This window comes from Rattus norvegicus, chromosome 3 (assembly GCF_021556685.1).
Source record: "Rattus norvegicus strain SHRSP/BbbUtx chromosome 3, alternate assembly SHRSP_T2T, whole genome shotgun sequence".
Taxonomy (NCBI): Eukaryota; Metazoa; Chordata; class Mammalia; order Rodentia; family Muridae; genus Rattus; species Rattus norvegicus.
In genome coordinates this window covers 92,840,670-92,865,928 of record NC_141536.1, presented here as the reverse complement: position 1 = coordinate 92,865,928, position 25,259 = coordinate 92,840,670, and the positions used below count along the sequence as shown (strand labels likewise).

At 40.8% G+C, this 25,259-nt stretch overlaps 1 long non-coding RNA gene across 4 annotated transcripts in view; it reads right to left on the bottom strand.

The window, feature by feature from the left end:
• LOC147995622 (LINE-1 retrotransposable element ORF1 protein-like) overlaps nucleotides 1-20,015 on the bottom strand; it is a 93,869-nt gene extending 73,854 nt beyond the window's left edge. For 2 of the 4 annotated variants that reach the window (XR_015683705.1, XR_015683706.1), the window contains exon 1: nucleotides 9,356-9,536. This is a non-coding gene — a long non-coding RNA (LINE-1 retrotransposable element ORF1 protein-like). Of the gene's footprint in view, nucleotides 1-5,079; nucleotides 5,461-8,476; nucleotides 8,583-9,355; nucleotides 9,545-10,931; nucleotides 11,003-19,877 lie in introns of those variants that run through there. The other 2 variants (XR_015683707.1, XR_015683704.1) reach the window with 2 other exon arrangements.
• Between the last annotated feature and the right edge of the window lie 5,244 nt (nucleotides 20,016-25,259).

The following is a 25,259-nucleotide window of genomic DNA, read 5'->3' as shown; positions in this document are numbered from 1 at the left end:
CAGATCGGAAAAGAAGAGGTCAAAATATCACTATTTGCAGATGATATGATAGTATATTTAAGTGATCCCAAAAGTTCCACCAGAGAACTACTAAAGCTGATAAACAACTTCAGCAAAGTGGCTGGGTATAAAATTAACTCAAATAAATCAGTTGCCTTCCTCTATACAAAAGAGAAACAAGCCGAGAAAGAAATTAGGGAAACGACACCCTTCATAATAGACCCAAATAATATAAAGTACCTCGGTGTGACTTTAACCAAGCAAGTAAAAGATCTGTATAATAAGAACTTCAAGACACTGAAGAAAGAAATTGAAGAAGACCTCAGAAGATGGAAAGATCTCCCATGCTCATGGATTGGCAGGATTAATATAGTAAAAATGGCCATTTTACCAAAAGCAATCTACAGATTCAATGCAATCCCCATCAAAATACCAATCCAATTCTTCAAAGAGTTAGACAGAACAATTTGCAAATTCATCTGGAATAACAAAAAACCCAGGATAGCTAAAGCTATCCTCAACAATAAAAGGACTTCAGGGGGAATCACTATCCCTGAACTCAAGCAGTATTACAGAGCAATAGTGATAAAAACTGCATGGTATTGGTACAGAGACAGACAGATAGACCAATGGAATAGAATTGAAGACCCAGAAATGAACCCACACACCTATGGTCACTTGATTTTTGACAAAGGAGCCAAAACCATCCAATGGAAAAAAGATAGCATTTTCAGCAAATGGTGCTGGTTCAACTGGAGGGCAACATGTAGAAGAATGCAGATCGATCCATGCCTATCACCCTGTACAAAGCTTAAGTCCAAGTGGATCAAGGACCTCCACATCAAACCAGACACACTCAAACTAATAGAAGAAAAACTAGGGAAGCATCTGGAACACATGGGCACTGGAAAAAATTTCCTGAACAAAACACCAATGGCTTATGCTCTAAGATCAAGAATTGACAAATGGGATCTCATAAAACTGCAAAGCTTCTGTAAGGCAAAGGACACTGTGGTTAGGACAAAACGGCAACCAACAGATTGGGAAAAGATCTTTACCAACCCTACAACAGATAGAGGCCTTATATCCAAAATATACAAAGAACTCAAGAAGTTAGACCGCAGGGAAACAAATAACCCTATTAAAAAATGGGGTTCAGAGCTAAACAAAGAATTCACAGCTGAGGAATGCCGAATGGCTGAGAAACACCTAAAGAAATGTTCAACATCTTTAGTCATAAGGGAAATGCAAATCAAAACAACCCTGAGATTTCACCTCACACCAGTGCTATTGGCTAAGATCAAAAACTCAGGTGACAGCAGATGCTGGCGAGGTTGTGGAGAAAGAGGAACACTCCTCCATTGTTGGTGGGATTGCAGACTGGTAAAACCATTCTGGAAATCAGTCTGGAGGTTCCTCAGAAAATTGGACATTGAACTGCCTGAGGATCCAGCTATACCTCTCTTGGGCATATACCCAAAAGATGCCTCAACATATAAAAGAGACACGTGCTCCACTATGTTCATCGCAGCCTTATTTATAATAGCCAGAAAATGGAAAGAACCCAGATGCCCTTCAACAGAGGAATGGATACAGAAAATGTGGTACATCTACACAATGGAATACTACTCAGCTATCAAAAACAACAAGTTTATGAAATTCGTAGGCAAATGGTTGGAACTGGAAAATATCATCCTGAGTGAACTAACCCAATCACAGAAAGACATACATGGTATGCACTCATTGATAAGTGGCTATTAGCCCAAATGCTTGAATTACCCTAGATCCCTAGAACAAACGAAACTCAAGACGGATGATCAAAATGTGAATGCTTCACTCCTTCTTTAAATGAGGAAAAAGAATACCCTTGGCAGGGAAGGGAGAGGCAAAGATTAAAACAGAGACTGAAGGAACACCCATTCAGAGCCTGTCCCACATTTGGCCCATACATATACAGCCACCCAATTGGACTAGATGGATGAAGCAAAGAAGTGCAGACCGACAGGAGCCGGATGTAGATCGCTCCTGAGAGACACAGCCAGAATACAACAAATACAGAGGCGAATGCCAGCAGCAAACCACTGAACTGAGAATAGGTCCCCTATTGAAGGAATCAGAGAAAGAACTGGAAGAGCTTGAAGGGGCTCGAGACCCCAAAAGTACAACAATGCCAAGCAACCAGAGCTTCCAGGGACTAAGCCACTACCTAAAGACTATACATGGACTGACCCTGGACTCTGACCCCATAGGTAGCAATGAATATCCTAGTAAGAGCACCAGTGGAAGGGGAAGCCCTGGGTCCTGCTAAGACTGAACCCCCAGTGAACTAGTCTATGGGGGGAGGGCGGCAATGGTGGGAGGGTTGGGAGGGGAACACCCATAAGGAAGGGGAGGGGGGAAGGGGGGAGGGGGATGTTTGCCCGGAAACCGGGAAAGGGAATAACACTCGAAATGTATATAAGAAATACTCAAGTTAATAAAAAAAAAAAAAAAAAAAAAAAAAAAAAAAAAAAGAACTTCAAGACTCTGAAGAAAGAAATTGAAGAAGACCTCAGAAGATGGAAAGATCTCCCATGCTCATGGATTGGCAGGATTAATATAGTAAAAATGGCCATTTTACCAAAAGCAATCTACAGATTCAATGCAATCCCCATCAAAATACCAATCCAATTCTTCAAAGAGTTAGACAGAACAATTTGCAAATTTATCTGGAATAACAAAAAACCCAGGATAGCTAAAGCTATCCTCAACAATAAAAGGACTTCAGGGGGAATCACTATCCCTGAACTCAAGCAGTATTACAGAGCAATAGTGATAAAAACTGCATGGTATTGGTACAGAGACAGACAGATAGACCAATGGAATAGAATTGAAGACCCAGAAATGAACCCACACACCTATGGTCACTTGATTTTTGACAAAGGAGCCAAAACCATCCAATGGAAAAAAGATAGCATTTTCAGCAAATGGTGCTGGTTCAACTGGAGGGCAACATGTAGAAGAATGCAGATCGATCCATGCCTATCACCCTGTACAAAGCTTAAGTCCAAGTGGATCAAGGACCTCCACATCAAACCAGACCCACTCAAACTAATAGAAGAAAAACTAGGGAAGCATCTGGAACACATGGGCACTGGAAAAAATTTCCTGAACAAAACACCAATGGCTTATGCTCTAAGATCAAGAATCGACAAATGGGATCTCATAAAACTGCAAAGCTTCTGTAAGGCAAAGGACACTGTGGTTAGGACAAAATGGCAACCAACAGATTGGGAAAAGATCTTTACCAATCCTACAACAGATAGAGGCCTTATATCCAAAATATACAAAGAACTCAAGAAGTTAGACCGCAGGGAAACAAATAACCCTATTAAAAAATGGGGTTCAGAGCTAAACAAAGAATTCACAGCTGAGGAATGCCGAATGGCTGAGAAACACCTAAAGAAATGTTCAACATCTTTAGTCATAAGGGAAATGCAAATCAAAACAACCCTGAGATTTCACCTCACACCAGTGCGATTGGCTAAGATCAAAAACTCAGGTGACAGCAGATGCTGGCGAGGATGTGGAGAAAGAGGAACACTCCTCCATTGTTGGTGGGATTGCAGACTGGTAAAACCATTCTGGAAATCAGTCTGGAGGTTCCTCAGAAAATTGGACATTGAACTGCCTGAGGATCCAGCTATACCTCTCTTGGGCATATACCCAAAAGATGCCTCAACATATAAAAGAGACACGTGCTCCACTATGTTCATCGCAGCCTTATTTATAATAGCCAGAAACTGGAAAGAACCCAGATGCCCTTCAACAGAGGAATGGATACAGAAAATGTGGTACATCTACACAATGGAATATTACTCAGCTATCAAAAACAACGAGTTTATGAAATTCGTAGGCAAATGGTTGGAACTGGAAAATATCATCCTGAGTGAGCTAACCCAATCACAGAAAGACATACATGGTATGCACTCATTGATAAGTGGCTATTAGCCCAAATGCTTGAATTACCCTAGATCCGTAGAACAAACGAAACTCAAGACGGATGATCAAAATGTGAATGCTTCACTCCTTCTTTAAATGAGGAAAAAGAATACCCTTGGCAGGGAAGGGTGAGGCAAAGATTAAAACAGAGACTGAAGGAACACCCATTCAGAGCTTGCCCCACATGTGGCCCATACATATACAGCCACCCAATTAGACAAGATGGATGAAGCAAAGAAGTGCAGACCGACAGGAGCCGGATGTAGATCGCTCCTGAGAGACACAGCCAGAATACAGCAAATATAGAGGCGAATGCCAGCAGCAAACCACTGAACTGAGAATAGGTCCCCTATTGAAGGAATCAGAGAAAGAACTGGAAGAGCTTGAAGGGGCTCGAGACCCCAAAAGTACAACAATGCCAAGCAACCAGAGCTTCCAGGGACTAAGCCACTACCTAAAGACTATACATGGACTGACCCTGGACTCTGACCCCATAGGTAGCAATGAATATCCTAGTAAGAGCACCAGTGGAAGGGGAAGCCCTGGGTCCTGCTAAGACTGAACCCCCAGTGAACTAGTCTATGGGGGGAGGGCGGCAATGGGGGGAGGGTTGGGAAGGGAACACCCATAAGGAAGGGGAGGGGGGAGGGGGATGTTTGCCCGGAAACCGGGAAAGGGAATAACACTCGAAATGTATATAAGGAATACTCAAGTTAATAAAAAAAAAAATTTAAAAAAAAAAAAGAAATGTCAAAAGAAAATTATCTTCTCTGATAATCAGACAGGAAAACAAGATCAGAAACAAGCTATTCAACACAGAGAAGAGACAACTGTCTCTGTTCTCTAGGTATGGGTATGAAAGATACTGGGGGAATACCTTCAGCAAGACAAAGTAGAAACCTGACTGCAAATGAACATTCTCAGACGTGGTTGAGAGAGAAGGTGACTAGTCTGCAGTTGGATTAATGCCTAGTAGCAAACAGGAGCCATTCTAAGATGGTGCCTCTGAGATTAGGGATGAGGACTAAAATAAACCATCATTTTTTAGGGAGTATGAGAGAAAAAAGCAGTTGTCTATATGCAGTGAGGCACCAAAGTGAAGAATATAGTCTTGTATTGATTAAAAAAGCTGTAGCTTGAAAAAATAAAAATATATTATTTTAGAGATACTCAGGAGAATTTGGCATCTAACTGGTGGGCTATATACCTCTGGTGGTTAGTTCTAATTGTTGACTTGACTCAAGCTTGAATCACCTAGGAAGGAAGTTGGGTCACATCTGTGGGGTATTGTTCTTATTGCCTTCATTGATGTGAGAAAGTCTAGCCTGAAAGTGGACAGCACCATTCTCTGGGGTTCTGGATGGTCCAAGACTAGGGAAGCCAAGCTGCAGACTGAGTGAGCGTGGACTCATTTCTCTTCATTCTGAACTGTGGATGTGCCATGGTTCACTGCTTTAAGCTCCTGCTGCTGTGCATCCCCTGCAATGATCATAACCTGGAATTGTAAGCAAATCTAAAACCTGCCCTGCTTTCTGCCAGGGAATTTCATCACAAGCACAGAAATGAAACTAGGGAGGCCTCCAATGTTGGGGCAACACAGAGAGGCAGCCTGGCGTGGCTGGGCAGAAGCAGAAGCTCTGGAAGCAAACAAATCTGGATTCTAATCTGGATTCTGACTGCCATCAACTGACTAAGAAACCACACACGAGTACCCATACCTTTACAAGGTGCTGTTTTCGTATATAAGACAAAAATGAAGATAATGATATCTAAACATGACTGTGTGGAACACTGGTAGTCATGTTATATTTGTAAAATAATTGTTAGTAAACATTAGTTTACTAACTATATGTACTAAAAATGTTCGTACATATAATACATTTAGCCTGATACAGAATGAACATGCAAATAAAATCATAAAATTGGTTTTTTATTAGAATTGTCCTGTTTATAACCATTTTCTTTTTTTTAAGTCCCCCTTTTCATTAGGTTAGTGAGAAGAATTAGTTACTAGGAAAATTTTTGAATGCATAGTTAACAAATAGATTTTAATTTTTTTCTCTATTTTGAGAAAGTCATGTCTGTATACAAAGTACTATGATCATATCTAGCTTCCAGTTCTCTCCAACGTCCTCCATAGCAACTCCCCAACATCCTCCCTCCCAACTTCATACGTGTGTGTGTGTGTGTGTGTGTGTGTGTGTGTGTGTGTGTGTGTGTGTAAGTTAATGCTGCCCACATGTGCATGGGTGTAAGGCTATGCACTGGGATATGAGAATACTACTACTACTCAAAAAAGAAATGTTTCACTCTCCCCACAAACTATCCACTACAAATAGCTCGTCATTGGAGAGTATTTCCCTAGAGATCATCTTCCCCGTGTAAGCTGGAATTTGGATTGGCTTGATTTAGTGTGTGTCTTCCACAAGTGAGTTCATGAGTGTAATATCCATGTTGTGTCCACAAGAGAGATATCGACAACTCTCCTTCTCATCCTCTGGTTTTTAGCATTCTGTCCACCTACATTTCTACAACGTTCCCTTTGGTAGAAGGAAGGATTGTACAGATGTCCTATCTAAGACTGAGAACCCAGGCTCCTACTCTTAGCACATTGACCAGTTACACAGTGCTACACTGACTACTGCCTACAGCAAAGCTGCTCTGACCCAGACCTATAGATATAAACATGAATATTTAAATGTCAATTTGAGAGAAATGTCCCCCATCACTGTGAGGAGGGAACTAGAGGCAGAAAGATGGGAGTGACAGAGGAGAGGAGCCGTGCTTGCACATTGGAGAGAAGCAAAACTGGTGACAACAGGCAAGAGAGAAGGCTGAAGTCAGTGGTGAATCATGTCTTTGCCCAGTAGGGTTGATGGGGTGTTGTGCAGCCATCTGGAGTTTAAGCAGATGTAGATTCAGTGCTAACAAGATGCTTAACTATGGGATCACCCTAGAACTTGGCAATAAAGGAGCCCCAGGATGAAAAACATTTTCTGTAATAGACCTCCATGAAGAACCATTTGCCCTGTGATGTGCTGAGGGCCATATGTAGGTCAATGCCCCTGATGTGGCCAGATCCAGGTTGATGTCCAAGGACTGTGTTGTCATCTGTCAACAGGCAAATGTTCATGGCCTATGCCACATCCCAAGTCCATGTTGATCGTCATGGACCATGCTGCCCCAGTAGACCACACTGATGTCTGTGACCTGTGCTGCCACCTGAGACTATAGTACCAAGGTCCAGGCAGCTCCTGGAGCAGGTCCATGGGTCTGGGGGTCTGGGTTGATGTCCATGCCCTGTGTTACCATAGAAGACCAAGTGAAAGTCCCTGACATGCGCTGTTGCCTGAAGCCATGTTGATGTTCCTGGTCTGTGCTGCCATTGAGGGCCACAGAGATCTGCACTGCCACCCAAGGCCGTAGTGATATCAGGGTCTGTGCTGCAGCCTGAAACCAATGCTGCTGCTGGGGGTCATGCTTGATTAGGGTAGCCTATGCTACCACCTGGGGTCCTGATGATGTCTAGACCTGTGATGCCACCAAAGGCCATGTCTGGGTGCATGGTCTTACTGCAGCAGGGTCTGTGTTGATATCCATGGCTTTGTTACCACCAAAGGCCTGGCGGATATCAGTGCTCTATGCCGCAGCTGGAAGTCTTCATGTTCATGATACCAGCTGCAACAGAGGACCTTATTTGGGTTCATAGCCCCATTGCAAGCAGGAGCCCTGTTTGTAGTCTGTGCTGTGTCAGAAACTATGCAGTAGCTCATGCTCCATGCTGGCACAGATCATATAGAGCAAAAACAGTACTTTGACAGTGACATCCATGACTGCAGACAGTTAGGAAAGAACGACAAGAAGACTTTTGTGACAGCCCCTACCTCTACTCTAACCCTCCCCCAACAAACTAGTAACAGCCTAAACAGAAAGCCTTCAGAGAGAACTCTTAAAACCTGCGATAAGATGTTGGAGTGTCCACCTCCACAGTACCTGCCTTCCAGCAGGGATGTGGGAGAATGACTCGGCTCTACTTAAGGGGCAGGCCAATAAGAGTTTGCCCATGACCCAGTGTGTATATAGATAACACAAATTGGATGTGTGTGTGTGTGTGTGTGTGTGTGTGTGTGTGTGTGTGTGTGTGTGTGTGCGTGCGTGCGTGCTGAAAGAGAAATCACAAGAGGGCAGGAGGGACATGTCCAGGGAAGAACTGGGAAGTGAGTGTGAGAACTGGTATATGATGTGAAATCCCCAAAGAATTAATTAAAAATATTATGTTGGGGGAAAAGTCAATTTGACAGCATGACCATTTAGCAAAACAACAGTAGTAGGTTCTACCCTGGGGCCTACAACATCCTCAGTCATGAGCTTCTGACCAGGATCAGAGTAACAGGCAAGATATCCCCTCTTCTGGGGCAAGTCTCACCCATAACCAGAAAGTGGTCTATTGTCCCATAATTGTCGCCACAGTATCACCTCAGTGTGTATGTCTTACCTGGCAGATCAGCATCGCTGCATGAAGCTTCCAGCTGTGAGTAAGAGCACCAATGTCTTTTATCCCCCAGCAGCCTATCCTACGCCACCTTCCAGCACTCAGAGAGCTGCCAACAGGGAAGGTACTTTCTAGTCTGTTGGAAATGTCCTTCTCTGTGTCCTACAGCTTCAGTGTGTGGTGTTTTCAACAATAGGATCTTTCTGTGCAGGTACAGCAGTTAACCAAGGCTAATAGTAATTAGAGACTGCTAGGGTCTCTCTGACCTCTAATCTTTTTAAATTGGTGGCTTTTATTAAAGCTTTGTTACATAGCCTTGGTTTAGGGTAACCTATCCAGTACCCCTTTCTCCCCATTCCAATGTAATCTCTTTAACCCTTGTATTCAGCCGTCTTTCATTGTACATGTTTTCTAATATTCATACAGTTATTTCCTAAGTTGGATTGTGAGGTCATGTGACTTTGCATACTCCCTTCTCTTGGGTTAGCTCTCCCTTCACCCCTGACTTCCTCCATGTTCCCACAGTGCTCCCTGTTTAACCTTGTCCCCCTTATCCTACCTTTCTGCTTTCATTTTACCTATAATCTAGGGATCCTCATCCCTACCCTGGCAGTAAGCATTTCACATTCCTTAGTCAAGAGAGGTGATCAGATTTTCAGGTTGACTTACTAAATATTTCACACATAAGATTTATTAAATATAAAGAAATCTAATTAAGTGCTGTTCAGTACAAGGAGAAAAGCTCCTACTATACCATACATACTTCTGTCTCCTCTAAAAACAAGCAACTACTCAAGGAAACACATCCATTTTGACAAATATAATGAGATTTTTTTAGGTCAATATATTTTTCTTTGTTTTCTTGGCTCTCTTTGCACTCACCCTACTTCCAAGGAAATGCAGGAGGCATGGAAGTCTTCATGCTCACGGACAATCACTAGGAGAACCTGGAATGTTAAGCATACAGTGTTGTTCCTTCAAGGGAAGGAATGAAAAAACTCTGTGTTCTGCTCAGAAGACTGGAGTCACCATGCTTTCTAGCCTGGTGACCTTTCATCTATTTGTGTGACCAGAGACTTTTGTGGCACTGGACCTTTCCTTAGACCCTTATCATGAAATTGTTTTCTCAGTCATGGGTTGAGTTATTATCACCAGAATAGTTTTCATCCAACTGTGCTATGTTGTACTGTGCGGTGCTTAAAGATGCCTAAAATAAGCAACATGGAATCGGACTGCTGAAGTTTGAAGTGACACTGTCTACTGAGCTGCGCTAAGCAACACTTTTGGTCTACTGAGCTGCGCTAAACTGAACTCCCTTCTCGCCTTCCATGGCTCCTCACTCTGCTGACTGTGAAAGTTGTAGAGACTCCCACAGGAAAACATGTGGGGAGCCAGTATATTTTCACCAAAATCTGTGTCTCTGTCTCTAGATACTGAGGCAAATGGATGCAACCTCATATCGAAAGTCTGTGCATATGGGAAAGAAAGAAAAGAAAGAAAAATTTTCTCCTGCTTTGACTATCTTGTTATTCTTATTCAGAGAAATCTAAGGCATGTCCACTCATCTGGGGCAATATTAATTCACGTTGCATTGAACACATAATATACCAAGTCTTCATAAAAGGTTTTCTACCCTCTTATTAAAACCATTTTCTAACCAGTGAGAAGGAAGCTTGGTGAAACTTCCTTACTAACCAACTGAAAGGAAACCTATCACTCAAAATGATTGGCAACTTCAGCTCTCTGTCACAATTGAGAAGAAAAGCCTAAACAAACAAAATCTTCGCTGAATATAATCAAGCATGAAAGTCAAGTCGATGATTTATATACAAATGCTGCTAGAAGCATTTTTAAACTGTCCTAGGAATTTGCAGCCTGACTCATTTATATTCTCCACACCAAACACAGCACTACAATTTATAAGGGGCCTCCAGGCATCTCATTTGTTGGACTGATTTACAGTAAATTGGCTTATTCCAGCATAATAAAGAATACTCTTTGCTATATGCCACCAAAATAAATTAATCAAGCAATTTAAAATCGAATTTTCACACATGTCCTGTTTTGTTTCTTCCAAGATTTAAAATAACAGCATCTCTCATCATTTAAAACCAATAATGTGATTTGTGTTTCTGCAGAAACCAACAACAAATTAAAAGGCAAAACTTTGCATTAGCAGCAACATAAACAGCCAGCTGTGTTGAAAAATGGATCTGAGTTTTCCTCCGCTGTTACCCTAGAACGTGAAGTCTGAGGGTAAATGGAGCCTGGTGCAATCTGGGAATTGGTTTAGAGGCTGTAACTCTTCAGGACAATGCAAATTGCTTCTCACATTAAAAACACATTAAGTTGCTCAGCAATTCAGAGAAAAGGCATACAACTGCTCTCGAATTTTAAAATACATTTAGGTGAAAAATTACGCCAAGTCGTAAGAAAGCTCGAGGCTACTGGGATGTACCTTTTCATGTGTGCAGTTAGGGATGACAGGCTTCTCTGCGGTCCAGGGCTGAGGAAGAAGTCGTTCTTGTACTGAAAATGTTTAAAGACAGTGATTAATCACGTGGTATAAGATCCACGAAGCCAGGAAGATAGAAAAACAGCAAATTTGAGTGGCTTTGGGGAGGAGACACAATCAACCCTTGATTGATTCTACTAATGAGAAGAAGCAATGAGAATTGCATAAACACCACTGAACACCCACTGAAAATCAACACCACGTTGTCCGAAAACTATAGGGTGAAACTCTGGGATACAAAGTGTGCTTTCCCTCCCCTCCACGCACACACACAGGATTGATCTGTGGGACTGGGATTGTACAGTAATCTTAACACCATTTTCAGAAGAAAAGTATTCTACACTATTAAAGTTACAGTGACATTTGACAAGGGGAAATGCATTTTGGATTCTGCCTTCTGGCTTAGAAATGTGTCTCTGTGGACTGCTTTTAATACCCAATCCCAGCCCTAACATAGAGCTAAAAAGTAAAAGCAGAAAAACAGAAAATTACTATCTGGAAAATAACACTTCTTCAATTTCCAAAGTGATTGAGAATAGAAGGATGTTAGAGAAACAGATTCAAGTAACTTGGGTCCATTACGGCTTTGTTTTTAAATACATGCTGAAAACAACATGCACATGCACACACATGTATACATATATACATGAGCATATATATATGCACACACAAACACACACATGAGCACCCACACATGTGCACACACATACATGCACACATATGTGCACATGTATGCACACACATATGCACACACACACCCCAAGAACATTCTCAGTATTCATCTATTTCTATGCAGTCTTCAAGCATGAATGTTTATTTAAGCTTTTAACAAATAATTTAGAAGTATTATGTTTTAGACATCATACAAAATGCTGAGATTGGATTCTTAAATCAGGCAAATGGAGTTACTATCAAGTAATGCTCCAGGAATACATAGTGTGTACAGGATAAATGTGTGGGCATGTTGTTTAACTACATTTTGAGAGATGTGTGATCAGACAACTTTGTCATTATGCAAACATCAGGTAAACATACTCACCTAGATGAAACAGTAGACTGGATGGACTAGCCTAGTACATACCAAAACAAAGGGGGTGGATACACACACACACACACACACACACACACACGCACACACACACACACACACACACACACACACACACACACACACGTATGATGAACAAATAACAGAAAGTTAACTCAAAGCCATGAAGAGGCAATGCAATATGAAAACCATAGGGCTGAGGCCAGTGTGAATAAAACAGAGCACTGTAGAGAAAACACTTTGTAAGCACAAAACAATCTAAATAATAATGAAATGCACATAATAAACATATAAACTAGTAAGGAGACATATGTTATTATTGTTAAGCATCGAGCACTGTACATAACTATGTGCTGTACTTCATAGGACTAGGTGTGTCACCCACATCATCGTAAGCACATGAGCACCACATTGGATTCTCCATCAGCTCTCACTCACAGTGGCAAGAATTTTTCAGTTACGTTATTGTCAGGGGCCATCTAGGACAGGCTAAGGCTAGCAGGTGGCCTTCATAGAGGTAGCCCACCACTTTTGCATAGTCTGCAATGGGTGAACTCTAAGAGACAAGGTCCAAAGAGACTTCATCTCAGGATTGCTTCTCGCAGATGATATGCCTTTCCTGTCATTATTAAATTAATACAATAATCCCTGGGCACTAGCCTACCCTATTAATCAGATTTTCTGTAAACCAGAATAAGGATGAACTTTCATGAATTAATGTTGTTAAGAAGAATTAATGATTTTATAGAATTCTTGATCTGATTCAAATAATTTTAGGAAGAAAGTATTAAGAGGTGGTTTAAGTTGCTTTACTAGAAAGATGTAATAAAGTTAGAATCGAGGATAGAATTATCCACTCATACTAGTAAGTAAAGGTTACTTAATAAGTAATACAATTAGCTTTCATAATCACACTAAAAAGAGAAATAGACTTAGGACAAACTTGTATTCTTCAAGGAAAAACATTTAGCTTCAAGAATAAATACACAGGTGTGCACTATGATATGGTAAGGCCATGTAAAAACTGTTGCTTTGAACTTACAATGAGCATATCAGAATGAGATACTACTTTGAACTTATCAACATCCTTCTGTAACTCCCATTTTATTTAATACTTTATCTCTGAGGTAACTTTCTAAAGACCTTTTTGTCTAAGAATGTATAAAAGGCCAAAGAAAAGAAATAAAGTTGTTGGAAGGTGGCTTGGTGGGCTCTGCCCCATCCATCCATCCATCTATCTATCCATCCAAATCTACATGTCTGTTTGTTTATATGTACTGTGAAGGTGTATATGTATGTATGTAAGCATGCATGAACACTTGTGGAATTGATGAGACAGATGGCTGGGCCTAGCCAGTGTGTGTGTGTGTGTGTGTGTGTGTGTGTGTGTGTGTAAATGTATGTCTAAAAGTCACAAAGAACTAAAACCAATAAATAAAAGTGATGTAGCCATTTTCTGCTTCACCCCATGTCTGTTTTCTGTGAGTGACTACTTCTTTCTTTTCTGGCATACAAAGAGTTAACCAGCCAAGTCAGTAAGGGGGTCCTGGCTGACTGGCCAGAGATGGGACACTAGCAATAAATCTTTTACCTAATACCACCCCAACCCTCTACCCCACCCCATACCTAACACACACACAGACACACACAGACACACACAGACACACACAGACACACACACACACACACACACACACACACACACACACACACACCATGAGCAGTTAGCAACAAATGTTAATAGGTCCAGAGGCCTGCATCTTCTGGCCTCAGAGTAACTTAAAGTCAAGATAGGTATATAGAATGCAACTCTAATCTCTCACAGGACTAAGTTATGCCAAGTCTTCCCTGTTGGCTACCTTCAAGAGAGAACCAAATGTCTGGAGCTGGCTTCTGGCACATTATAATTATATGGGGTTATCCTCTTATAAAATCACATAACTAATACCAATTTTTAAAATGTTTCTTTCATTTTCTTTTAGATTGTCTACTCTTGTGTTAGATAAGATTAACAGTATATATACATATATTATTGAGATTAAGAATTAGGGGATAGAAAACATTTAACAGAATACATTGTATGAAAAAACTCTATTTTCAATTTTTTAAAAAAAATTTTAAGACAGTTCTATAATTTGTGGCTTGATCCCAAAATCTCCCTGGACTTAGCAAGTTGCTGCTAAAATATCAGCATATATAATATTATGTCATATATAATTCTGAATGTTCTAATTCTCAGTTGATGCAAACACATTGTTATGTTCATGTGTTAAGATTAGAAGAAGCAAAGTTTTCTTTACCCTCTACCCCATGATACTAACAATTTCAACTGGAAAAAAAAATGCGCTCAAAACTAGGAATGTGCATGTGTGTGTGTGTGTGTGTGTGTGTGTGTGTGTGTGTGTGTGTGTGTGTGTGTGTGTGTGTGCGTGTGTGTGTGTGCGTGCGTGCGTGTGCGTGTGCCTGTGTGTCCTAATTCTAAAACTGACCACTGTAGCTTCCCACCACATCTAATTACCACGGTAAATGTGTAAATTCACCCAGCACTCGAAGGGATGAAGACAGGGAAGGGATTGCTCTTGTGCTTAGAAAGCGTTTTCTGTAAAACCTTTACTACATTCACATTGGCTGCAGCTTTATGGTTGTTTTAGAATGAAGATGCATTGCATGCACAGTCAAATGCAAGAGGGAACTCAAAATTGATTCAAACATTTTTTCAATGAGTATCTTGTGCAAGTAGTCAACAAGACTGAGTTAATCATAAACAATGTTGGGATAACTGAGAAATGGAGTAGGGATGAAATCTAGCAAGATCTCTACTTGGAGGCAAGGGATACAGGTCTACGGTAACAAAGCTTAGCTACTATATACTAGGCCCTGGGTTCAGTTCCCAGGACTGACAGAGACAATAATGATCCATTTGCATAGACTGACGTGCAGCCTCCTGAAGTCTCTAAGGCAACACAAGTCCAATGCTGGTGTCTCTAAATGCATGGGACTTTTGTTGTCTCTGTGTTGCAAATTACATTTCAACTTAGCCTTTCCTGTTCTCTCCCACCTCTGTTCCAGTGCATGAAGCCACCAGAACAAAGAACTCATTCCATTCCTCAGTGCTTCTGCAGAGAGTCTTTCTGAGTGACTGGCCACTTCCTCTCAGGATATCAAACGAAAACAACCACGTAGTTTTCTTCTGTTGAAAGAATACATATTAATGGGAAATTGAAACAGTGATAAAATTGGGTGAAATTATCAGTAAATTTAATGTTGTATACAATTGACCATGATAAAATAATTAGTGATCCTTTTTTTTTTTTAAATCAACTGAGAGGTCTGGGCTGTAGACACATTTAACATTTGATGACTGTGTTCTCTCCCATGGAGCCCCTCCCTTATTGGGTTTACCGGTGACTCTGAGTTCATGGTATTTGCTCTTTTTATTTGCTTATTTGTGCATTTTTATGTGTATATGTGTCTGGCGCATGTGCTGTGCATGTGGAAGGCATGTGTCTGATCAGAGCAGGATCTCGAGTATCCTGCTCCCTCACTGTTCTGACTCACCTGGTGTCACAGCCTCTCACTGAAACTGAACCCCAGCCAGAAGCCAGAAAACCCAAGAGATGCTGCTCTCTTCACCCCAATAGCACTGGGTCACAGCTGTGAGTACAACCATGCCTAGCACAAACTCAAGATATACTCTTGTCTTCACCTTCATAGTGTGAGACTACAGGTGTGAACCCATCCACACCTAGCGCAAACTCATTCCCAAGTTTCCTTACCATCTGAGTCTTCTCTTTAGCCCTTACTAATGTCTTCTTTAACCAAGATCTCCTCTCAGTGCTTTGAATTGGCAATGTAACCAAAGAAGACCTAAACTTCTGGTCTTACAGTCTCTGCTCCACACATGTTGGAATGAGAGGCAAACTCCATCACAGAGAAACTAGTTTTCCACTGCCTTCAGAGCACCTTTTTCATTATCTGTCTGACTTCTACAAGTTGGTCATCCAGAGGCTCAGTATTTCTGCCTATGTATGAACATTTCTCAAGTGACTGCTTCAACTCAAAGCTTTCCATATCACTAATATCATTCCTTAAATTATATTTCTAGAGATGATTTCCTTCTAGAACCCAGTCTTTCAGATCCAATTATTGACCCCCTTCACTTGGTACCTAATAGGTATGGTTATTTTAACTGAAATCAATTTTTGATTTGTACTTTATTGTCACCCTCCATCTCCAATAACAACAGCAGCAGCAGCAGCAGCAGCAGCAACATGCTAACAAAAAAAGAAGCCTTCTTTAGTGCAGTGTGGTGTCGTAAGCATACTTTCACAAGTAGCCGTGGAAATGTCAACAAATAATTATTTCTTCTCTGCTTCAGTCTCCTTATGAGTGATTCTTCTGATAATGAGAAACATTCCATGTTAGCCATAGTTATTATTTTGTTCATGTTAATAGCAACCATAATTACAATGACTATTGCCCCTGCTTTTAAGCTTCTTTGATAATATTTTGTTTATTCTTTGGAAAATATCATGTATGTATACAACATATCTTAGTCAGATGTGCCCCATGTTCTCTCTTTCAAATTCCTCTTGGTATCCCTTCAATATACATCTTTCTCCCCAGTTCATGTCCTTTAAAATTTCTTTAACCTACCTAGTCCCATTAGCACTGGCTATATGCACATGGATTCACCAAGTTATTGGCAAACTATCAATGGCCAACCTTTCAAGGAAAAGTAGTCATTAACTGTCAATAACTCTACAACTAGAGCTGGGGCCTTGGTAGTCCCTAACTTATCCATTTTAACTGGCTTAATCTTGTCCAACTATCCACAGCTGCTGTGAATTTGTGTGTACAATAGCCATACCATATCCAGACGGCAGCATTCCACAGCAACCCTCCCCTGCTCCCTAGCATCCACTGATTGACATTCTTACATCCCCCCTTTCCGCCACCTTTCCTGAGCCTTGCAAGGTTGGCAGGTGGATAGAGCTGTTCTGTCTACGCCTGCACACTCTGAGTTGCTTATTCTTGGCACTGTGAACAGCAGTGTGAGCTTCTGCTTTAACTCTACTCATTGCAATAAGAAACTTCTCAGACCAAGGCTGAGAGCAGAACACATATGAGCTACACCTTCCACAAATGGCAAGACTGCAGTCAAAGAGAAGGCATGCTCTCCTAACTAGAAAAAAAATCAAAACATGCTCTCACTGAACTCTTCGTTTGTATTCTTGTCCTATGCCATAGCTAACTTTTTATCCACTTGACGAGCCATGGGGTAACCAGATACCTGGTCCGACATCTTTCTTTGTGTGTTTGTAAGTTTGCTACTGAGGAAGAAGAGGTGTCATTCAGGAAGCTGAATAAAATAGATTCTTCCCACTGATGTAGGTAAGGCTCAGCAACTTAGCTGAATCTCTGACTAGAAAAAATAGTAGACTTCACATGAATACTAGAGACTTCTTGTCTCCTGGCTTGAGCTGGGACATGGGTTTCTTCTGCCTTTGAACTTAAACTGAAATGTCAGCCCATTTTTAGTCCTAAACCTTGCAATCCCAACTAATACAGGAAGATTGGGTCTCTCTGATCTCCAGTTTGTTGACTGTAAAGTTAAGCAATTTTTCTGTCTGTAAAGGTCTGAGTTGATTTCTTATTCATTCTCTCTCTCTCTCTCTCTCTCTCTCTCTCTCTCTCTCTCTCTCTCTTCCTCATTCCCGTTCTCCCTCCCTGTACACACACACACACACACACACACACACACTCTGCTTTTCTTGAGAACACTAATACACCCTGTAAATATAGTCTCTCAAAAACAATTAAGGAAGTCCTTTGAGAAAGTAAATTTGATCACATGAGTTTTGTACCAAAAATACCATAGTGGCTTCCCCTCCTTATTTGAGTAACATCTGTTGATATTTTTAGGAAAGGGGAAGAGAAGAGAGAAGGAGAGGAAAATCCAATGTATGCTTGCTTCATCTCCACCGTCAGATGAGAAGACACTAGAGCATGCTGTGTGTTTGGACGTAGATTTAAGTTCATGTAGTTAAGCGAGTGACCTCTCCTGAGCTTCAGACGATTGAATCACACTATGTAAATGTTAAATATCATGATTTTCTTAGATATTAAAAAGGTAGGAAATGGTTCACAATGTCTATGACAATAGTAAGATGCAACGCAGTGCTCATAGCCAGACACTGTCGAAATGTTCTGACTGACTCCTGGTCCCTTGTCCAGACATACCTACCATAATTATTATCTATGCTTCCCCTTAGATAGTAAATATATCACCCTATAAAGACATTTACCAAGGTGCACAGACGAAACATTACTCTACACTTAAATTTGCAACTCAGTAGCATGAACCAGGCATTTTACAGCTGATCCTGGTGGCCCTTCGGCTATCATGGGCATTGTATTCTGCAATCTGGCTCTGTCCTATTTGATGGAATAAGAAGTGTGATGCCACAACTGGTTTGGGATTCTCATATTAGCTACAGTGAATATTCTGTATGCATTTTCTTTTCAAGGATGTACACAGGTAAAAATGCTTCCAATGAACTGGTCAAAGAAGCCAGGTAGTTCAAATACTGAAAATATAACCAAATGACCCCCAAAATATTGTAGAGGTATATGCTACTTCCACTAACATTAGTACTTGTCATTAATAAATTTAAAAACAATGACTTTAGAGCTATAACTTACATCTTATTTTGGTTTGTCTTTATTTTTCCATGCCTAATGATACTTTATATGTTGTATGTTCATGTCCTATGTCTATTTTTTATTATTCTCCTTATCATAATCTTAATTGCTATAACTTCTGTATATTTTAAAATCATTTTGTTCTTCCTAATAAGGTATCATAAATAGTTTCCTAATCTTAAAGATGATTTTATGTAAATTTTCTTATATAGTCTTCTGACTTCTCAACTGCATTTTGCTTATAATAGCCTGCCTTATTCTATGATTTTAAAGGAAGTTCCTGTTCTTTTTACTTTTTAGTTTTTGGGGACATCTCACTATGTGAGCTCGGACTAGCCTGGAATTGGCAGAGATCTGCTTGCCTCTGCCTCCTGAGTGCTGGGATTGAAGGCATGTGCCACCATTATTGGCTACTACTTTTTTTTAAAAAAAAAAAAAGTGTAGATATATGCATGATTGAAAATTTATGTGTATATGGAGGTCAGAGGGTAACTTGAATTTGATGGCCTCCTTGTAGCATTGTGGGCCCCAAATTCATATAACAAACTTGGCGTAACCATCCTTACTCATCAAACCATCTTACTGATTAGCATCAGTTGCAGATTTCTTATTATCCACATTTCCTATTTCTCCACACACCTGCTGTAGCTCTTTTACTTATTCATTTCTGAGTTAGGTTGACAGTTCTGCTTGGTAGAGAATGCAAAGCTCAACCAAGAACTCATAATAGATCAAGAATGTATACCTTCACTCCCTTTGTTTCAACTACTGTTACAGGAGACAAGCTTCTACCGTGCCGAATTACTGTCACAGCTTCCTAAACAATGCCTTCCTATGGTGTATCCCCAAGACAGAAAACAGAGTGATCCTTTTTAAATATGGGACAAACCCTAATAAAATAATTTTCATCCTCATTTTCAAAACTGCCCAATCCATCTCAGTTTTGCACACAAAGCATCCAGATTCCATACAATGTCATAAAAATCAAGAATGCATAATCTGTATCCCTCCACATCCCTCAGTCTCCAGCTCTCTTCTCACTCCACCCTAAATGCATCAATATCTGCAATGTTCCTCACTTGAACCAGATATAAGTCCACCTTGGATATTTAGATTGTTGTTCTTTCAAAACTTACCTCAGTCTTCCTGGTTGCTGCTGCTGCAGGGAGCCCGTGGGCAGCACCCCGCAAGCGAACTTGAGCCCCGGGACCACAGGTAAGACCAACTTTTCTGCTGCGGGAGAGCTGCCTGGTGAGCTTGGGACACACGGAAGCAGAGTTCCTGTAGGGCCGGGCACGTTCTGTGTTTACCGGAAGTCCCACACCCGCGGATCCCAGCCCGCAGCACCTCTCTGCTCCCAGACCCTGTGAGAGAGAGACCCAACCGCCTGGTCAGGTGGGCACTCCTGAGGCTGCAGAGCGGAAGAGACCACCAACACTGCTCACCCCTGCCCACATCCCTGGTCCAAGAGGAAACTGTATAAGGCCTCTGGGCTCCCGTGGAGGAGGGCCCAGGAGCGGCAGGACCCCTGCCTGAGACACCACCAGAACCAGAAGGAAACAGACCGGATAAACAGTTCTCTGCACCCAAATCCCGTAGGAGGGAGAGCTGAACCTTCAGAGAGGCAGACAAGCCTGGGAAACCAGAAGAGACTGCTCTCTGCACACACATCTCGGACGCCAGAGGAAAAAGCCAAAGACCATCTGGAACCCTGGTGCACTGAAGCTCCCGGAAACGGCGGCACAGGTCTTCCTGGTTGCTGCCGCTGCAGAGAGCCCGTGGTTAGCACCCCAAGAGCAAACTTGAGCCTCGGGACCACAGGTAAGACCAACTTTTCTGCTGCAAGAAAGCTGCCTGGTGAACTCAAGACACAGGCCCACAGGAACAGCTGAAGACCTGAAGAGAGGAAAAACCACACGCCGGAAAGCAGAACACTCTGTCCCCATAACTGACTGAAAGAGAGGAAAACAGGTCTACAGCACTCCTGACACACAGGCTTATAGGACAGTCTAGCCACTGTCAGAAATAGCAGAACAAAGTAACACTAGAGATAATCTGATGGCGAGAGGCAAGCGCAGGAACCCAAGCAACAGAAACCAAGACTACATGGCACCATCGGAGCCCAATTCTCCCATCAAAACAAACATGGAATATCCAAACACACCAGAAAAGCAAGATCTAGTTCCAAAATCATTTTTGATCATGATGCTGGAGGACTTCAAGAAAGACGTGAAGAACTCCCTTAGAGAACAAGTAGAAGCCTACAGAGAGGAATCGCAAAAATGCCTGAAAGAATCGCAAAAATCCCTGAAAGAATTCCAGGAAAACATAAATAAACAAGTAGAAGCCCATAGAGAGGAGACACAAAAATCCCTGAAAGAATTCCAGGAAAACATAAATAAACAAGTAGAAGCCCATAGAGAGGAGACACAAAAATCCCTGAAAGAATTCCAGGAAAACACAATCAAACAGTTGAAGGAATTAAAAATGGAAATAGAAGCAATCAAGAAAGAACACATGGAAACAACCCTGGATATAGAAAACCAAAAGAAGAGACAAGGAGCTGTAGATACAAGCTTCACCAACAGAATACAAGAGATGGAAGAGAGAATCTCAGGAGCAGAAGATTCCATAGAAATCATTGACTCAACTGTCAAAGATAATGTAAAGCGGAAAAAGCTACTGGTCCAAAACATACAGGAAATCCAGGACGCAATGAGAAGATCAAACCTAAGGATAATAGGTATAGAAGAGAGTGAAGACTCCCAGCTCAAAGGACCAGTAAATATCTTCAACAAAATCATAGAAGAAAACTTCCCTAACCTAAAAAAAGAGATACCCATAGACATACAAGAAGCCTACAGAACTCCAAATAGATTGGACCAGAAAAGAAACACCTCCCGTCACATAATTGTCAAAACACCAAACGCACAAAATAAAGAAAGAATATTAAAAGCAGTAAGGGAAAAAGGTCAAGTAACAAATAAAGGCAGACCTATCAGAATCACACCAGACTTCTCGCCAGAAACTATGAAGGCCAGAAGATCCTGGACTGATGTTATACAGACCCTAAGAGAACACAAATGCCAGCCCAGGTTACTGTATCCAGCAAAACTCTCAATTAACATTGATGGAGAAACCAAGATATTCCATGACAAAACCAAATTTACACAATATCTTTCCACAAATCCAGCACTACAAAGGATAATAAATGGTAAAGCCCAACATAAGGAGGCAAGCTATACCCTAGAAGAAGCAAGAAACTAATCGCCTTGGCAACAAAACAAAGAGAATGAAAGCACACAAACATAACCTCACATCCAAATATGAATATAACGGGAAGCAATAATCACTATTCCTTAATATCTCTCAATATCAATGGCCTCAACTCCCCAATAAAAAGACATAGATTAACAAACTGGATACACAACGAGAACCCTGCATTCTGCTGCCTACAGGAAACACACCTCAGAGACAAAGACAGACACTACCTCAGAGTGAAAGGCTGGAAAACAACTTTCCAAGCAAATGGTCAGAAGAAGCAAGCTGGAGTAGCCATTCTAATATCAAATAAAATCAATTTCCAACTAAAAGTCATCAAAAAAGATAAGGAAGGACACTTCATATTCATCAAAGGAAAAATCCACCAAGATGAACTCTCAATCCTAAATATCTATGCCCCAAATACAAGGGCACCTACATACGTAAAAGAAACCTTACTAAAGCTCAAAGCACACATTGCACCTCACACAATAATAGTGGGAGATTTCAACACACCACTCTCATCAATGGACAGATCATGGAAACAGAAATTAAACAGTGATGTCGACAGACTAAGAGAAGTCATGAGCCAAATGGACTTAACGGATATTTATAGAACATTCTATCCTAAAGCAAAAGGATATACCTTCTTCTCAGCTCCTCATGGTACTTTCTCCAAAATTGACCATATAATTGGTCAAAAAACGGGCCTCAACAGGTACAGAAAGATAGAAATAATCCCATGCATGCTATCGGACCACCACGGCCTAAAACTGGTCTTCAATAACAATAAGGGAAGAATGCCCACATATACGTGGAAATTGAACAATGCTCTACTCAATGATAACCTGGTCAAGGAAGAAATAAAGAAAGAAATTAAAAACTTTTTAGAATTTAATGAAAATGAAGATACAACATACCCAAAATTATGGGACACAATGAAAGCTGTGCTAAGAGGAAAACTCATAGCGCTGAGTGCCTGCAGAAAGAAACAAGAAAGAGCATATGTCAGCAGCTTGACAGCACACCTAAAAGCTCTAGAACAAAAAGAAGCAAATACACCCAGGAGGAGTAGAAGGCAGGAAATAATCAAACTCAGAGCTGAAATCAACCAAGTAGAAACAAAAAGGACCATAGAAAGAATCAACAGAACCAAAAGTTGGTTCTTTGAGAAAATCAACAAGATAGATAAACCCTTAGCCAGACTAACGAGAGGACACAGAGAGTGCATCCAAATTAACAAAATCAGAAATGAAAAGGGAGACATAACTACAGATTCAGAGGAAATTCAAAAAATCATCAGATCTTACTATAAAAACCTATATTCAACAAAACTTGAAAATCTTCAGGAAATGGACAATTTCCTATACAGATACCAGGTATCGAAGTTAAATCAGGAACAGATAAACCAGTTAAACAACCCCATAACTCCTAAGGAAATAGAAGCAGTCATTAAAGGTCTCCCAACCAAAAAGAGCCCAGGTCCAGACGGGTTTAGTGCAGAATTCTATCAAACCTTCATAGAAGACCTCATACCAATATTATCCAAACTATTCCACAAAATTGAAACAGATGGAGCCCTACCGAATTCCTTCTACGAAGCCACAATTACTCTTATACCTAAACCACACAAAGACACAACAAAGAAAGAGAACTTCAGACCAATTTCCCTTATATATCGATGCAAAAATACTCAATAAAATTCTGGCAAACCGAATTCAAGAGCACATCAAAACAATCATCCACCATGATCAAGTAGGCTTCATCCCAGGCATGCAGGGATGGTTTAATATACGGAAAACCATCAACGTGATCCATTATATAAACAAACTGAAAGAACAGAACCACATGATCATTTCATTAGATGCTGAGAAAGCATTTGACAAAATTCAACACCCCTTCATGATAAAAGTCCTGGAAAGAATAGGAATTCAAGGCCCATACCTAAACATAGTAAAAGCCATATACAGCAAACCAGTTGCTAACATTAAACTAAATGGAGAGAAACTTGAAGCAATCCCACTAAAATCAGGGACTAGACAAGGCTGCCCACTCTCTCCCTACTTATTCAATATAGTTCTTGAAGTTCTAGCCAGAGCAATCAGACAACAAAAGGAGGTCAAGGGGATACAGATCGGAAAAGAAGAGGTCAAAATATCACTATTTGCAGATGACATGATAGTATATTTAAGTGATCCCAAAAGTTCCACCAGAGAACTACTAAAGCTGATAAACAACTTCAGCAAAGTGGCTGGGTATAAAATTAACTCAAATAAATCAGTTGCCTTCCTCTATACAAAAGAGAAACAAGCCGAGAAAGAAATTAGGGAAACGACACCCTTCATAATAGACCCAAATAATATAAAGTACCTCGGTGTGACTTTAACCAAGCAAGTAAAAGATCTGTACAATAAGAACTTCAAGACACTGAGGAAAGAAATTGAAGAAGACCTCAGAAGATGGAAAGATCTCCCATGCTCATGGATTGGCAGGATTAATTTAGTAAAAATGGCCATTTTACCAAAAGCAATCTACAGATTCAATGCAATCCCCATCAAAATACCAATCCAATTCTTCAAAGAGTTAGACAGAACAATTTGCAAATTCATCTGGAATAACAAAAAACCCAGGATAGCTAAAGCTATCCTCAACAATAAAAGGACTTCAGGGGGAATCACTATCCCTGAACTCAAGCAGTATTACAGAGCAATAGTGATAAAAACTGCATGGTATTGGTACAGAGACAGACAGATAGACCAATGGAATAGAATTGAAGACCCAGAAATGAACCCACACACATATGGTCACTTGATTTTTGACAAAGGAGCCAAAACCATCCAATGGAAAAAAGATAGCATTTTCAGCAAATGGTGCTGGTTCAACTGGAGGGCAACATGTAGAAGAATGCAGATAGATCCATCCTTATCACCCTGTACAAAGCTTAAGTCCAAGTGGACCAAGGACCTCCACATCAAACCAGACACACTCAAACTAATAGAAGAAAAACTAGGGAAGCATCTGGAACACATGGGCACTGGAAAAAATTTCCTGAACAAAACACCAATGGCTTATGCTCTAAGATCAAGAATCGACAAATGGGATCTCATAAAACTGCAAAGCTTCTGTAAGGCAAAGGACACTGTGGTTAGGACAAAACGGCAACCAACAGATTGGGAAAAGATCTTTACCAATCCTACAACAGATAGAGGCCTTATATCCAAAATATACAAAGAACTCAAGAAGTTAGACCGCAGGGA